Source organism: Ranitomeya imitator, chromosome 5, assembly GCF_032444005.1.
Source record: "Ranitomeya imitator isolate aRanImi1 chromosome 5, aRanImi1.pri, whole genome shotgun sequence".
Taxonomy (NCBI): domain Eukaryota; kingdom Metazoa; phylum Chordata; class Amphibia; order Anura; family Dendrobatidae; genus Ranitomeya; species Ranitomeya imitator.
Genome location: NC_091286.1, coordinates 75160950 through 75177607, shown reverse-complemented (window position 1 = coordinate 75177607; position 16658 = coordinate 75160950).

Here is a 16658-nt window from a genome sequence, read left to right as displayed (position 1 = left end):
ACAACTCATTGAGCTGTCCTGGATGACGGGGAAATATGGCGAGTGATGGCTGGCTATTAAGGGGTGGAGGAGGCCAGTTTTTTTTTTTTTTAAATCATAGCATTTAAAGCTATATTGCTTTGCTATGTAAAATAATTATATTTACCGGTGGCTACCGGTGACTATAGTTACACTTTTCCCCCTCCTCCATAACAACTCATTGAGCTGTCCTGGATGACGGTGAAATATGGCAAGTGATGGCTGGCTATTAAGGGGTGGAGGAGGCCAGTTTTTTTTTTTTGCTTGTTTTTTTAAATCATAGCATTTAAAGCTATATTGCTTTGCTATGTAAAATAATTATATTTACCGGTGGCTATCGGTGACTATAGTTACACTTTTCCCCCTCCTCCATAACAACTCATTGAGCTGTCCTGGATGACGGGGAAATATGGCGAGTGATGGCTGGCTATTAAGGGGTGGAGGAGGCCAGTTTTTTTTTTTTTTTTAAATCATAGCATTTAAAGCTATATTGCTTTGCTATGTAAAATAATTATATTTACCGGTGGCTACCGGTGACTATAGTTACACTTTTCCCCCTCCTCCATAACAACTCATTGAGCTGTTCTTGGTGACGGGGAAATATGGCGAGTGATGGCTGGCTATTAAGGGGTGGAGGAGGCCAGTTTTTTTTTTGTTTGTTTTTTTAATCATAGCATTTAAAGCTATATTGCTTTGCTATGTAAAATAATTATATTTACCGGTGGCTACCGGTGACTATAGTTACACTTTTCCCCCTCCTCCATAACAACTCATTGAGCTGTCCTGGATGACGGGGAAATATGGCGAGTGATGGCTGGCTATTAAGGGGTGGAGGAGGCCAGTTTTTTTTTTTTTTTTTTTAAATCATAGCAGTTAAAGCTATGTTGCTTTGCTATGTAAAATAATTATATTTACCGGTGGCTACCGGTGACTATAGTTACACTTTTCCCCCTCCTCCATAACAACTCATTGAGCTGTCCTGGATGACAGGGAAATATGGCGAGTGATGGCTGGCTATTAAGGGGTGGTGGAGGCCAGTTTTTTTGTTTTGTTTTGTTTTTTTTAAATCATAGCATTTAAAGCTATATTTCTTTGCTATGTAAAATAATTATATTTACCGGTGGCTACCAGTGACTATAGTTACACTTTTCCCCCTCCTCCCTAACAACTCATTGAGCTGTCCTGGATGACGGGGAAATATGGCGAGTGATGGCTGGCTATTAAGGGGTGGAGGAGGCCAGTTTTTTTTTTTTTTAAATCATAGCATTTAAAGCTATATTGCTTTGCTATGTAAAATAATTATATTTACCGGTGGCTACCGGTGACTATAGTTACACTTTTCCCCCTCCTCCATAACAACTCATTGAGCTGTCCTGGATGACGGGGAAATATGGCAAGTGATGGCTGGCTATTAAGGGGTGGAGGAGGCCAGTTTTTTTTTTTTGCTTGTTTTTTTAAATCATAGCATTTAAAGCTATATTGCTTTGCTATGTAAAATAATTATATTTACCGGTGGCTATCGGTGACTATAGTTACACTTTTCCCCCTCCTCCATAACAACTCATTGAGCTGTCCTGGATGACGGGGAAATATGGCGAGTGATGGCTGGCTATTAAGGGGTGGAGGAGGCCAGTTTTTTTTTTTTTTTTAAATCATAGCATTTAAAGCTATATTGCTTTGCTATGTAAAATAATTATATTTACCGGTGGCTACCGGTGACTATAGTTACACTTTTCCCCCTCCTCCATAACAACTCATTGAGCTGTTCTTGGTGACGGGGAAATATGGCGAGTGATGGCTGGCTATTAAGGGGTGGAGGAGGCCAGTTTTTTTTTTTTAAATCATAGCTTTTAAAGCTATATTGCTTTGCTATGTAAAATACCGTATATACGCGAGTATAAGCCGAGATTTTCAGCCCATTTTTTGGGGCTGAAAGTCCCCCTCTCCGCTTATACTCGAGTCATACCCAGGGGTCGGCAGGGGAGGGGAAACGGGGACTGTCTAATTATACTCATCTGCTCTTGGTATGGTCCCTGCACGTCCCTGGCTTCCCGGAACCCCAGCTTCTTCCTGTAGTGAGCCGTCACATGGTACCGCTCATTACAGTAATGAATATGCAGCTCCACCTCCCATAGAGGTGGAGCCGCATATTCATTACTGTAAAGAGCGGTAACGGTGACCGCTCAGTACAAGAAGAAGCAGCGGCGCCGGGCAAGCAGGGGCTGAACAGCGCCAGGAGCAGGTGAGTATAACGGGGAGGGGGAACGCAGCACTGCGCGATTTTCACCTGCTCCCCATTCCGGGTGCCGCTCCATCTTCTGCAGTGACGCTCAGGTCAGAGGGCGCGATGACGAGGTTAGTGCGCGGCCTCTGCCTGAACGTCAGTGCAGAAGACGCTGAAGATGGAGCAGCGCCGGAACGAAGTCACGTGAATATTGAAAGTGCCGGGGGCCTGAGCGACGGAGAGGTGAGTATGTGATTTTTTTTTATCGCAGCATCAGCAAATGGGGCAAGTGTTTGCATGGAGCATCATATGGGGCCATAACGTTTGTGCAGCACTATATGGGGCAAGTGTCTGTATGGAGCATCTTATGGGGCCATAATTAATGTTTGTGCAGCACTATATGGGGGCAAGTGTCTGTATGGGGCCATAATCAACGTTTGTGCAGCACTATATGGGGCAAATGTCTGTATGGAGTATCTTATGGAGCCATAACGTTTGTGCAGCACTATATGGGGCAAATATCTTTATGGAGCATCTTATGGGGCCATAATTAATGTTTGTGGAGCATTATATGGGGCAAATGTCTGTATGGAATATCTTATGAGGCCATAACATTTGTTTTCCACAAATAAACACAAGTCATATCAAAGAAATGTTACCACTAACATGAAGTACAATATGTCTCGAGAAAACAATGTGAGAATCACCGGGACCCATGGAATAGTTCCAGAGTTATAACCTCATAAAGGGGCAGTAGTCAGAATTTTAAAAAATTGGCCTGTTCATTAACATGCAAACCACCCTTGGGGGTAAAGGGGTTAAAGCTCCAACTGGGGACCCAAGAGAGAGATGAGACTAGTCCAGCTCCAACCCTGACCATGTCTTCCCAGCGCAGGTGATTGACAGGTTTCTCCCTAGTGTGTAGAGTGCATGAAAAGAGACCCATGAATCACCCCTAGCAATGCTGGTAGGGGGGCAATGCTGGGAAGGGGACAGAGCTGGACTAATCTCATCTCCAGCTACGGTTCACGGTTGGATCTCCAGTGCAGAATTTTCATAGAAAAATGTATCTGGCTGCAATTATGTCATAGATGTGTTTATCCGGAACAGCTAATCTGAAGCTGCGAAGCTGCAAGTGGAGGGATAGAGCAGACACTTCAGCCAATGATGAGACAGGAGGTGTGTCTTAGACTTCCACAGACTCCTTGTAGACACTGTAGCTAAACTGTAGTCACAGAGGACAGTTGTGCTGTAATGGACAGTTGCTTTAGAAATATGGCAATTGAAGGAAGACATGGCATTAGAAGCTACATATAAAGATCCATTATGATAATAATCAGCACAGAATATTAGACTTATTCTTTCAGACAAAATTTAAGCAATTTAATTGTCCAATATCCTCCTGTGAGACATATAAACTTTTTCAAAACAGTACATAAGCATTTATACACATTTTCTGTCACACTGTTATGACTACTATGGCTTTATAGTCTAGTGAAATGCGCTAATTCTGAATTACTATTGCTATGTAGCAGATAGTCATTTATTATCTACATATTATTAGACGGCGTAATTGGAGCTAACACACTATTAGCTAATGGACAAAAGGAAAATGAACTAAGTGTAAGAAACAAGATTAGCATTAAGTGATGTTTTTAATGTAAAGACTTACTAATACTAAGCATCGAAAGGAAGTTGCATGAATGTAAAAATGCCAAAACGACTGGCTTTGGGGAATACATGGCTTCAAAGTGAACATAAATGGATTCTAACCTCAAAAAAGCTTGTATGTAGAGATGAGCAAATCAATTTGCAGCAGTGCATGGCCACCAGACAGGAGTAGGGTTGAGCGAAACGGGTCGAAATATTTCAAAAGTCGCCGACTTTTGGCAAGGTCGGGTTTCATGAAACCCGACCCGACCCCAGTGTGGGGTCGGCCATGAAGTCGGCGATCTTTTGAATCTGGAATCGGAATTCCGATACCGATTCCCGATATGTTTAAGATATCGGGAATTGGTATCGGAATTCAGATTTAAGTGTAAAATAAAGAATTAAAATAAAAAATATCGCAATACTTACCCTCTGACGCGCCCTGGTACTAACCGGCAGCCTTTCTTCCTTAGAATCAGCCTTCCAAGACCTTGCGGTGACGTCGCGGCTTCTGATTGGTCGCGCGGCGGTCACAAGGGCGGCCGCGCGACCAATCACAAGCCGCGACGTCACCGAAGGTCCTGGAAGCGCTGATTCTTAGGAAGGACCTTCGGTGACGTCGCGGCTTGTGATTGGTCGCGCGGCCACCCATGTGACCGCCGCGCAACCAATCAGAAGCCGCGACGTCACCGCAAGGTCTTGGAAGGCTGATTCTAAGGAAGAAAGGTTGCCGGTTAGTACCAGGGCGCGTCAGAGTGTAAGTATTGCGATATTTTTTATTTTAATTCTTTATTTTACACTAAAATATGGATCGCAGGGCCTGAAGGAGAGTTTCCGCTCCTTCAGACCCTGGGAACCATGGAAACCCAATGCACAGCATTGGGTTTCGCGTTTCGGCCGACCCCGACCCCGACTTTTTTATAGGATCGGCCGATTTCACTCGACCCGACTTTTGAAAAAGTCGGGTTTTGTGAAACCCGACCCGATCCTATAAAAGCAAAGGTCGCTCAACCCTAGACAGGAGCTCAGCGACCCGCCTCCTTCCTGCAAGCATCCCTGGCGCTTCTTAACCCCTTCATGACCCAGCCTATTTTGACCTTAAAGACCTTGCCGTTTTTTGCAATTCTGACCAGTGTCCCTTTATGAGGTAATAACTCAGGAACGCTTCAACGGATCCTAGCGGTTCTGAGATAGTTTTTTCGTGACATATTGGGCTTCATGTTAGTGGTAAATTTAGGTCAATAAATTCTGCGTTTATTTGTGATAAAAACGGAAATTTGGCGAAAATTTTGAAAATTTCGCAATTTTCACATTTTGGATTTTTATTCTGTTAAACCAGAGAGTTATGTGACACAAAATAGTTAATAAATAACATTTCCCACATGTATACTTTACATTAGCACAATTTTGGAAACAAATTTTTTTTTGCTAGGAAGTTATAAGGGTTAAAATTTGACCAGCGATTTCTCATTTTTACAACGAAATTTATAAAAACCATTTTTTTTAGGGACCACCTCACATTTGAAGTCAGTTTGAGGGGTCTATATGGCTGAAAATACCCAAAAGTGACACCATTCTAAAAACTGCACCCCTCAAGGTACTCAAAACCACATTCAAGAAGTTTATTAGCCCTTCAGGTGCTTCACAGCAGCAGAAGCAACATGGAAGGAAAAAATGAACATTTAACTTTTTAGTCACAAAAATTATCTTTTAGCAACAATTTTTTTATTTTCCCAATGGTAAAAGGAGAAACTGAACCACGAAAGTTGTTGTCCAATTTGCCCTGAGTACGCTGATACCTCATATGTGGGGGTAAACCACTGTTTGGGCGCACGGCAGGGCTTGGAAGGGAAGGAGCGCCATTTGACTTTTTGAATGAAAAATTGGCTCCACTCTTTAGCGGACACCATGTCAGGTTTGGAGAGCCCCCGTGTGCCTAAAAATTGGAGCTCCCCCACAAGTGACCCCATTTTGGAAACTAGACCCCCCAAGGATCTTATCTAGATGCCTAGTGAGCACTTTAAACCCTCAGATGCTTTACAAATTGATCTGTAAAAATTAAAAAGTACTTTTTTTTCACAAAAAAATTCTTTTCGCCTCAATTTTTTCATTTTCACATGGGCAATAGGATAAAATGGATCATAAAATTTGTTGGACAATTTCTCCCGAGTACGACGATACCTCATATGTGGGGGTAAACCACTGTTTGGGCACTCGGCAGGGCTCGGAAGGGAAGGCGCGCCATTTGACTTTTTGAATGGAAAATTAGCTCCAATTGTTAGCGGACACCATGTCGCGTTTGGAGAGCCCCTGTGTGCCTAAACATTGGAGCTTCCCCACAAGTGACCCCATTTTGGAAACTAGACCCCCCAAGGAACTTATCTAGATGCATATTGAGCACTTTAAACCCCCAGGTGCTTCACAGAAGTTTATAACGCAGAGCCATGAAAATAAAAAATAATTTTGCTTTCCTCAAAAATGATTTTTTAGCCTGGAATTTCCTATTTTGCCAAGGGTAATAGGAGAAATTGGACCCCAAATGTTGTTGTCCAGTTAGTCCTGAGTACGCTGATACCCCATATGCGGGGGTAAACCACTGTTTGGGCGCACGGCAGGGCTCGGAAGGGAAGGCATGCCATTTGGCTTTTTAAATGGAAAATTAGCTCCAATCATTAGCGGACACCATGTCACGTTTGGAGAGCCCCTGTGTGCCTAAACATTGGAGATCCCACAGAAATGACCCCATTTTGGAAACTAGACCCCCAAAGGAACTAATCTAGATGTGTGGTGAGGACTTTGAACCCCCAAGTGCTTCACAGAAGTTTATAACGCAGAGCCATGAAAATAAAAAATAAAAAATATTTTCTCAAAAATGATCTTTTAGCCTGCAATTTTTAATTTTCCCAAGGGTAACAGGAGAAATTTGACCTCAAAAGTTGTTGTCCAGTTTCTCCTGAGTACGCTGATACCCCATATGTGGGGGTAAACCACTGTTTGGGCACATGCCTGGGCTCAGAAGGGAAGTAGTGACTTTTGAAATGCAGACTTTGATGAAATGGTCTGCGGGCGTCACGTTGCGTTTGCAGAGCCCCTGGTGTGCCTAAACAGTAGAAACCCCCCACAAGTGACCCAATTTTAGAAACTAGACCCCCAAAGGAACTTATCTAGATATGTGGTGAGCACTTTGAAAATAAAAAATCATTTTTCTTTCCTCAAAAATGATGTTTTAGCAAGCATTTTTTTATTTTCACAAGGGTAACAGGAGAAATTGGACCCCAGTAATTGTTGCGCAGTTTATCCTGAGTATGCTGGTACCCCATATGTGGGGGTAAACCACTGTTTGGGCACACGTCGGGGCTCGGAATTGAGGGAGCACCATTTGACTTTTTGAATACGAGATTGGCTGGAATCAATGGTGGCGCCATGTTGCGTTTGGAGACCCCTGATGTGCCTAAACAGTGGTAACCCCTCAATTCTACCTCCAACACTAACCCCAACACACCCCTAACCCTAATCCCAACTGTAGCCATAACCCTAATCACAAGCCTAACCACAACCCTAATTCCAACCCTAACCCTAAGGCCATGTGCCCACGTTGCGGATTCGTGTGAGATTTTTCAGCATCATTTTTTAAAAATCCGCGGGTAAAAGGCACTGCGTTTTACCTGCGGATTTTCCGCGGATTTCCAGTGTTTTTTGTGCGGATTTCGCCTGCGGATTCCTATTGAGGAACAGGTGTAAAACGCTGCGGAATCCGCACAAAGAATTGACATGCTGCGGAAAATACAGCGCAGCGTTTCCGCGCGGTATTTTCCGCACCATGGGCACAGCGGATTTGGTTTTCCATGGTACTGTAAACCTGATGGAACACTGCTGCGAATCCGCAGCGGCCAATCCGCTGCGGATCCGCAGCCAAATCCGCACCGTGTGCACATAGCCTAATTCTAAATGTATGTGCACACGCTGCGGAAAACGGGGCTGATTTGCAGCAGTTTCCCATGAGTTTACAGTTCAATGTAAACCTATGGGAAACAAAAATCGCTGTACACATGCTGCGGAAAAACTGCACGGAAACGCAGCGGTTTACATTCCGTAGCATGTCACTTCTTTCTGCGGATTCCGCAGCGGTTTTACAACTGCTCAAATAGAAAATCGCAGTTGTAAAACCGCAGTGAAATGCGCAGAAAAAACGCGGTAAATCCGCCATAAATCCGCAGCGGTTTAGCACTGCGGATTTATCAAATCCGCAGCGGAAAAATCCGCAGAGGACCAGAATACGTGTGCACATACCAAAACCCTAACCCTACCCCGAACCCTACCCCTACCCCTATTCTAACATTAGTGGAAAAAAAAAATTCTTTAGTTTTTTATTGTCCCTACCTATGGGGGTGACAAAGGGGGGGTCATTTATTATTTTTTTTATTTTGATCACTGAGATATAATCTATCTCAGTGATCAAAATGCACTTTGGAACGAATCTGCCGGCCGGCAGATTTGGCGGGCGCACTGCGCATGCGCCCGCCATTTTGGAAGATGGCGGCGCCCAGGGAGAAGACGGACGGACCCCGGCAGGATCGGTAAGTATGATGGGGTGGGGGGGAGCACGGGGGGGGGGATCGGAGCATGGGGGGGTGGATCGGAGCGCGGGAGGGGTGGAACGGAGCACGGGGGGGTGCATTGGAGCATCGGGGGTGGATCGGACTGCAGGGGGGGTGGATCGGAGTGCAGGGGGGGTGGTTGGAGCACGGGGGAGGGTGATTGGAGCACGGGGGGAGCGGACAAGAGCACGGGGGGAGCGGAGCACAGGACGGAGGGGAGCCGGAGCAGTGTACCGGACAGATCGGGGGCTGGGGGGGCGATCGGTGGGGTGGGGTGTGGGCACATTAGTGTTTCCAGCCATGGCCGATGATATTGCAGCATCGGCCATGGCTGGATTGTAATATTTCATCCGTTATAATAGGTGAAATATTACAAATCGCTCTGATTGGCAGTTTCACTTTCAACAGCCAATCAGAGCGATCGTAGCCACGGGGGGGGGGTGAAGCCACCCCCCCTGGGCTAAACTACCACTCCCCCTGTCCCTGCAGATCGTGTGAAATGGGAGTTAACCCTTTCACCCGATCTGCAGGGACGCGATCTTTCCATGACGCCACATAGGCGTCATGGGTCAGATTGGCACCGACTTTCATGACGCCTACGTGGCGTCATGGGTCGGGAAGGGGTTAAGATTGATAGACCCAGTGCGATTTCACTCTGCATCAATGATATTGTGCCGATCCCCCAAACCAGAAAAAGCGGAGGGGATTCTGATCGATAGGAGGCAGCCACAAAATTACCGAGATCACTGTTGGACCAAAGTCCTGCAAATGAATTCAATGAGCTTTGCTTGTATGTAATTTTGTGTACAAAATACAGCACTAGTAAAAACTTCTTCATCATGTCCTCTGCTGATTTATTGCAGGTTTGTAAAGCTGCTGACTGCCACACAATTACAGGGATAATGTGACACCATTCACATGAATTACCAACTTTGTAATACAAGTCCTCGAGGTCAAAAGCTAATCTTTGCTGCCACTCTCTTTTTCGGTTAATAGAGGCCACTCTACAGGTTACCATTGCTTAACCCCTTTCTGCCATCAGACGGAATACTACGTCCGATGGCAGAACCCCCGCTTTGATGTGGGCCGGCGGTGAGCCCGCATCAAAGCCGGGACATGTCAGCTGTTTTGTACAGCTGACATGTGCCCGCAATAGGCGCAAGCGGAATCGCGGTCCACCTGCGCCTATTAACCAGTTAAATGCCGCTGTCAAACTCTGACAGCGACATTTAACAAGCGTTTCGGGTGACTCCCGTCACATGATCGGGGGGGTCAGAGGCGTAGCTAAGGGTTCAGCTCAGGGGGGGCGAACCATCCGAGTGGGCCCCTAAACCTTGATTACAACTATGGTGGCACACTTTAAAGGGAACCTGTCACCCCGTTTTTTCAAGATGAGCTAAAAATAGCGTTAAATAGGGGCAGAGCTGTGCTTTACATTAGTGTATTTTGTGAGCCTTTATTCCCCACCTATGCTGCCGAAATACCTTTGTAAAGTCGCCGTTTTGGGCTGTCACTCACGCTGGTCTGGTCAGGTGGGCGTGGTGACAGCGCTTTTTCTCCCCCAGATCTCCGTTGGTGGCATAGTGGTGTGCGCATGTCCAACTGGTGAATCCACTGCGCAGCTTGAAGGAAAAGAGGGCGATCTGCGCTATTCAGCCGTTTATCGTGGGCGTGGCCATCTTCCTGAGGCCGCGCGTGCGCAGATGGTTCTTCTCGGCTTCCCGGGGCTTCAGGAAAATGGCCGCGGGATGCCGCGCGTGCGCAGATGGCGATCTTGGTGGCCATTTTCCTGAAGCCCCGGGAAGCCGAGAAGAACCATCTGCGCATGCGCGGCCTCAGGAAGATGGCCGCGCCCACCGATAAACGGCTGAATAGCGCAGATCGCGCTCTTTTCCTCCAAGCTGCGCAGTGGATTCGCCAGTTGGACATGCGCACACCACTACGCCACCAACGGAGATCTGGGGGAGAAACAGCGCTGTCACCACGCCCATATGACCTGACCAGCGTGAGTGACAGCCCAAAACGGCAACTTTACAAAGGTATTTCGGCAGCATAGGTGGGGAATAAAGGCTCCAAAATACACTAATGTAAAGCCCAGCTCTGCCCCTATTTAACGCTTTTTTTAGCTCATCTTGAAAAAACGGGGTGACAGGTTCCCTTTAATCATGGGTATAGGGGGAACCTCAGCAGATGATCCTGCTGTAATTGAAAATATATAATGGCCCCCTCATTAGCCCCCACGTTGTATCTCCCTTGGATTCTGGTCTCTGTCCCTTTCTGTGGGCTGCAAATTGCAGAAAATAAAAACAACCAGTAAATGCGTATAGAGTCCACCTTATGGGAATAGGTCCCTGAATGAATCCAGGTAACCCTAAAAGGAATACTCTTGTCTGGACAAGACCCTAAAGAGGTGAATGGAAAGAAAGAGGAAAGCAGAAGAAAGGGGGGAGGGAGGTAAAATATCACACACTGAAAGAAGAAAGTGCGCCCCCCTGTATGTCATCTCTTCTTTTTTTCCCTTCTCCCCATTTGTGGGCCATGCTATTCAGACTGAGTCTACATATGCATCTATATGTGATTGTCATTATCTATACTCACCTACTGGCTGTTCCCATTTTTATTCTATGTGGCTCTTCATCATATATATTTATTCTCAACTTTATGGGGATTTTTATTGTTTATATAAATGGCATTTTCATGTTTGTTACCTTGTATTTACTGATATGAGATGAGACACATTGGACTGATAGGACCCTGACCCCAGCTACAGGACCACATTACGAGAGAGACACACAGAGAGACACAGAGAGACAGACACACAGAGAGAGAGCGAGACAGACAGAGAGAGCGAGACAGACAGAGAGAGAGCGAGACAGAGAGAGAGCGAGAGAGAGAGAGAGCGAGACAGAGAGAGCGCGCGAGACAGAGAGAGCGCGCGAGACAGAGAGAGCGCGCGAGACAGAGAAAGCGCGCGAGACAGAGAGAGCGCGCGAGACAGACAGAGAGAGAGAGCGAGACAGACAGAGAGAGAGCGCGAGACAGACAGAGCGAGACAGACAGAGCGAGACAGACAGAGCGAGACAGACAGAGCACGAGACAGACAGAGAGAGAGCGAGACAGACAGAGAGAGAGCGAGACAGACAGAGAGAGAGCGAGACAGACAGAGAGCGAGACAGACAGAGAGCGAAACAGACAGAGCGAGACAGAGCGAGACAGAGCGAGACAGAGAGACAGAGCGAGACAGAGAGAGAGCGAGACAGAGAGAGAGAGCGAGACAGAGAGAGAGAGCGAGACAGAGAGAGAGAGCGAGACAGACAGAGAGAGAGCGAGACAGACAGAGAGAGAGCGAGACAGACAGAGAGAGAGCGAGACAGACAGAGAGAGAGCGAGACAGAGAGAGCACGAGACAGAGAGAGAGCGAGACAGACAGAGAGAGCGAGACAGACAGAGAGAGCGAGACAGACTGAGATAGAGCGAGACAGACAGAGAGAGAGCGAGACAGAGAGAGCACGAGACAGAGAGAGAGCGAGACAGACAGAGAGAGCGAGACAGACAGAGAGAGCGAGACAGACAGAGAGAGCGAGACAGACAGAGAGAGCGAGACAGACAGATAGAGCGAGACAGACAGATAGAGCGAGACAGACTGAGATAGAGCGAGACAGACTGAGAGAGAGCGAGACAGACAGAGAGAGAGCGCGAGACAGACAGAGAGAGAGCGCGAGACAGACAGAGCGAGACAGACAGAGCGAGACAGACAGAGCGAGACAGACAGAGCGAGACAGACAGAGCGAGACAGACAGAGCACGAGACAGACAGAGAGCGAGACAGACAGAGAGCGAGACAGACAGAGAGCGAGACAGAGAGACAGAGCGAGACAGAGAGACAGAGCGAGACAGAGAGACAGAGCGAGACAGAGAGAGAGCGAGACAGAGAGAGAGCGAGACAGAGAGAGAGCGAGACAGAGAGAGCACGAGACAGACAGAGAGCGAGACAGACAGAGAGAGAGCGAGACAGAGAGAGAGCGAGACAGAGAGAGAGCGAGACAGAGAGAGAGCGAGACAGAGAGAGAGCGAGACAGAGAGAGAGCAAGACAGAGAGAGCGCGAGACAGACAGAGAGCGAAACAGACAGAGCGAGACAGAGAGAGACAGAGAGACAGAGCGAGACAGAGAGAGAGCGAGACAGAGAGCGCGAGACAGAGAGAGAGAGAGCGAGACAGACAGAGAGAGAGCGAGACAGACAGAGAGAGCGAGACAGAGCGAGAGACAGAGCGAGACAGACAGAGAGCAAGACAGAGAGAGCACGAGACAGAGAGGGCGAGACAGACAGATAGAGCGAGACAGACTGAGATAGAGCGAGACAGACAGAGAGAGCGAGACAGACTGAGAGAGAGCGAGACAGACTGAGAGAGAGCGAGACAGACTGAGAACGAGACAGACAGAGAGAGAGCGAGACAGACTGAGAACGAGACAGACAGAGAGAGACAGGGAGAGAGAGCAAAACGGATGCAAGAAACATCAGGGATTTGTCAGGAGGGGAACAGTGTTCTGCCTCCTCCTCACTGCACAGTGCAGTCGCCTCCAGCCCCCTGCAGCCTGAGCTCCTACCTCGTCCTATCTCATGTCCGGCTGCTCCTGTATGCAGGGGGAAGAAGCAGCGTCCTGAAGTCTCTTCAGCAGACACCACACAGCCGGCAATGTGTGCGTGTCTGCAGTTTGCTCTGCTGGAGGCAGCAGGTACAGTGCCGGCACCAGTGTCCCCGGGCACATGCTCCTCCACAGAACAGACCGCAGCAGAGCAGGGAGATTCTGTCCCTGCTCTACCGCAGAGCTCCACTATATTGGTGTGCACAGCAGGCTAGTATAGTTGAGGGTAGCGTAGCTCCAGGTGGGCCCCCTCTGAGCTCTGGGTCCGGGGCGACCGCACCCTCTGCCCCCCTGGTAGCTACGCTACAGGGGGGGGTCATTGGTGCGTCAAGATAACAACAAGAGGTCTCCTGCAGATCTCTATGGTTGTTGATGCCGGATTGCTATGAGCGCCTCCCTGTGGTCGGCGCTCATAGCAATGCTGTTATTCTACTACATAGAGGCGATCTGAGCATCGCCTCTATGTAGCAGAGGTGATCGAGTTATGGCAGCTTCTATCCTCCCATGGAGGCTATTGAAGCAGGAGAAATTAAAAGAAAAAAAATTAAAAAAAATATGAAAAAAATGAAAACATATAAACGTTTAAATCACCCCTCTTTCGCCCCATTCAAAATAAAACAATAAAAAAAACCTACACATATTTGGTATCACCACGTTAAGAATGGCCCAATCTATCAATAAAAAAAGGATAAACCTGATTGCTAAACGGCATAGTGATAAAAAAGTCAAAACGCCAGCATTAAGTTTTTTTAGTCACCGCGACATTGCATTAAAATGCAATAACGGGCGATCAAAAAAAAGTATCTGCACCAATATAATATCATTAAAAACGTCAGCTCAGCATGCAAAAAGTAAGCCCTCACCATTATGTTAACCAAGCACCCTGTGTTATTTTCATGCACTATTGCTGTTTATTGATTTACTGGGGGGCATTTGCTCAATTAGTTTTTTTCTTAGGTTTTGTCTGTTTAGTGGCCAGTGTGAACATGCGTCTACACGCTGCATGCACACCAACTGATATTCCAGTTAATTTCTTTTGGCTTTTGTTTCTGGTTTTAGCACACCATGCAAATAAGGGTGTCGCCTCCCTTTTCTTTGAGCTGGACATTACATTTATATAGCTCTCCGGTGCTGGGTGTCCATTCGTCAGGGCCTTGGTCCTTCTCAGCCCTTATTCACATTTATGTCATTAGACACATGGTAAGCTTTTAATACTAGAGGTTATGGCTGTCCTGAATAGGGTCACCGTGTCGGTGTGAGATGGCTTTTATGTGTTTTTATTAAAATTATGTTAACCAAGTACCCTATGTTATTTGCATGCACTATTGGTATTTATTTATTGCACAGTATCTGCTCATTTTGTTTTTACCTTAGGATTTGTCTTTATAACAATTGATAAAAAATTTCAAAGTGCGGACAATCTAAGGTCAAGTTCACAGACAGGGTTCACTCACTGTACATAGGAAATCCGCAACAGTCCTATCTTTTCACTATTTCTCTGTGCAATCTGTTTGTATTGCAAGGAAATATTATTATTATTATTTATTGTTATAGCGCCATTTATTCCATGGCGCTTTACATGTGAGGAGGGGTATACATGATAAAAACAAGTACAATAATCTTAAACAATACAAGTCATAACTGGTACAGGAGGAGAGAGGACCCTGCCCGCGAAGGCTCACAATCTACAAGATCTGTCACATCTGCAAATTCACGCGGCCATTTCGATCAGCCGTATGGTCTTTAAGGTGATACTGATAAAAGATTAAGTGATCATACAGAGAAATATTGGAAAGACCGCATAGATACAGGCCTGTTGCGGTTTTGAACCACAGCATAACTGCCAAGTTTCAACTCTGCTTTAGAAAGATTCTACACCCTTTGAAATTTTGGATCAAATCTTATAATCATAGAAAGTAATACTTGTAATATTCACCTAGATGCAGATCTACAGTGGCATATACAAGTTTGGGCACCGCAGGCCAAAATTACTGTTATTGTGAACAGTCAAGCAAGTTGAAGATTAAATAATCTTCAAAAGGCCTAAAGTTAGATATTTCCTTTGTATTTTAGTCAAACAAATTCTATATATTTTCATCTTTTACACTTTAAAAATTACAAAAAGGAAAAAGGGCCAATGCAAAAGTCTGGGTACCCTGCATGGTTAGTACACAGTAGCGCCCCCTTTTGAAAGTATCACAGCTTGTAAACGCTTTTTGTAGCCGGACAAGAGTCTTTCAATTCTTGTTTGAAGGATTATCAGCCATTCTTCCTTGAAACATTCTTCCAGTTCTGTGAGATTTCTGGGTCGTCTTGCATGCACTGCTATATCTTGTTGTCCACATCCACATCCATACATACATTTTTCACATTCACCCCCATACTACTCTATTTCTTCCTATCTCCTGTAGTCCCTCCACCCAGTAAAGAACTAGTCATTTCTCCCTCCATCCTCCCCAGTCATCTCACCTCCTCCACAGAACTATTCCTCCACATACAATCCTTTCTCGCCAGGCACACACGGCCACATCATGACCTATCCAGCTCACACCTTCTAACGCTCTGTCTGCTGCTCCTCATTGCTGGCGACATATCCCCAAATCCTGGCCCTCCTCATCACATCCCCACACTCATTTCTAATCCCCTGCCACGATCCTCTACACGTCCTCGCAACCACAGTAACCTCATACCCATTCATCCTGCCCCCACTCCCCCAATTTCCCTATCTGGAGCACTATGGAACGCACGCTCTGTCTGCAATAAACTTCCATTTATCCATGACCTCTTTATCAATAACAAACTCTCCTTCCTCGGCATCACTGAAACCTGGCTCACCCCTTCTGACACAGCCTCCCCTGCGGCACTCTCTTACGGTGGCTTCCACCTTTCTCACACACCCCGCCCCAGCAGCAAGCATGGCGGAGGAGTTGGTTTTCTCCTGTCAGATAACTGCTCCTTCACCCCAATCCCACTGCCACCCTCTGTTATCCTCCCTTCCTTTGAGGTGCACTCTGTGCGCATCTACTCCCCCTCCAACCTCCAACTGGCTGTCATCTACCGTCCCCCAGGGCCAGCCACCACCTTCTTCGACCACTTCACCACCTGGCTACTCCACTTCCTCGCCGCTGACATCCCCACTATCATCATGGGCGACTTCAACATCCCCATTGACACTTCCTTCTCAGCTGCCACTAAACTTCTATCTCTCACTTCCTCCTTTGGCCTCACTCAATGGTCTTCTACAGCCACCCACAAAGATGGTCACACACTGGACCTCATTCTCACCCGCCTCTGCTCCCTATCTAACCTCTCAAACTCACCTCTTCCTCTTTCTGACCACAACCTACTTACATTCTCTTCCCTTTCCACTCCTTGTCTACAACCCCCACCCCACAAACTCTCACACCCTCGCAGAAATCTTAAACACCTTGATCTTCACTCACTCTCTGAATCCCTCCTCCCTCTCACAGACATAAGCTCCCTACACAATGCGGATGATGCTGCCACTCTATATAACACCACA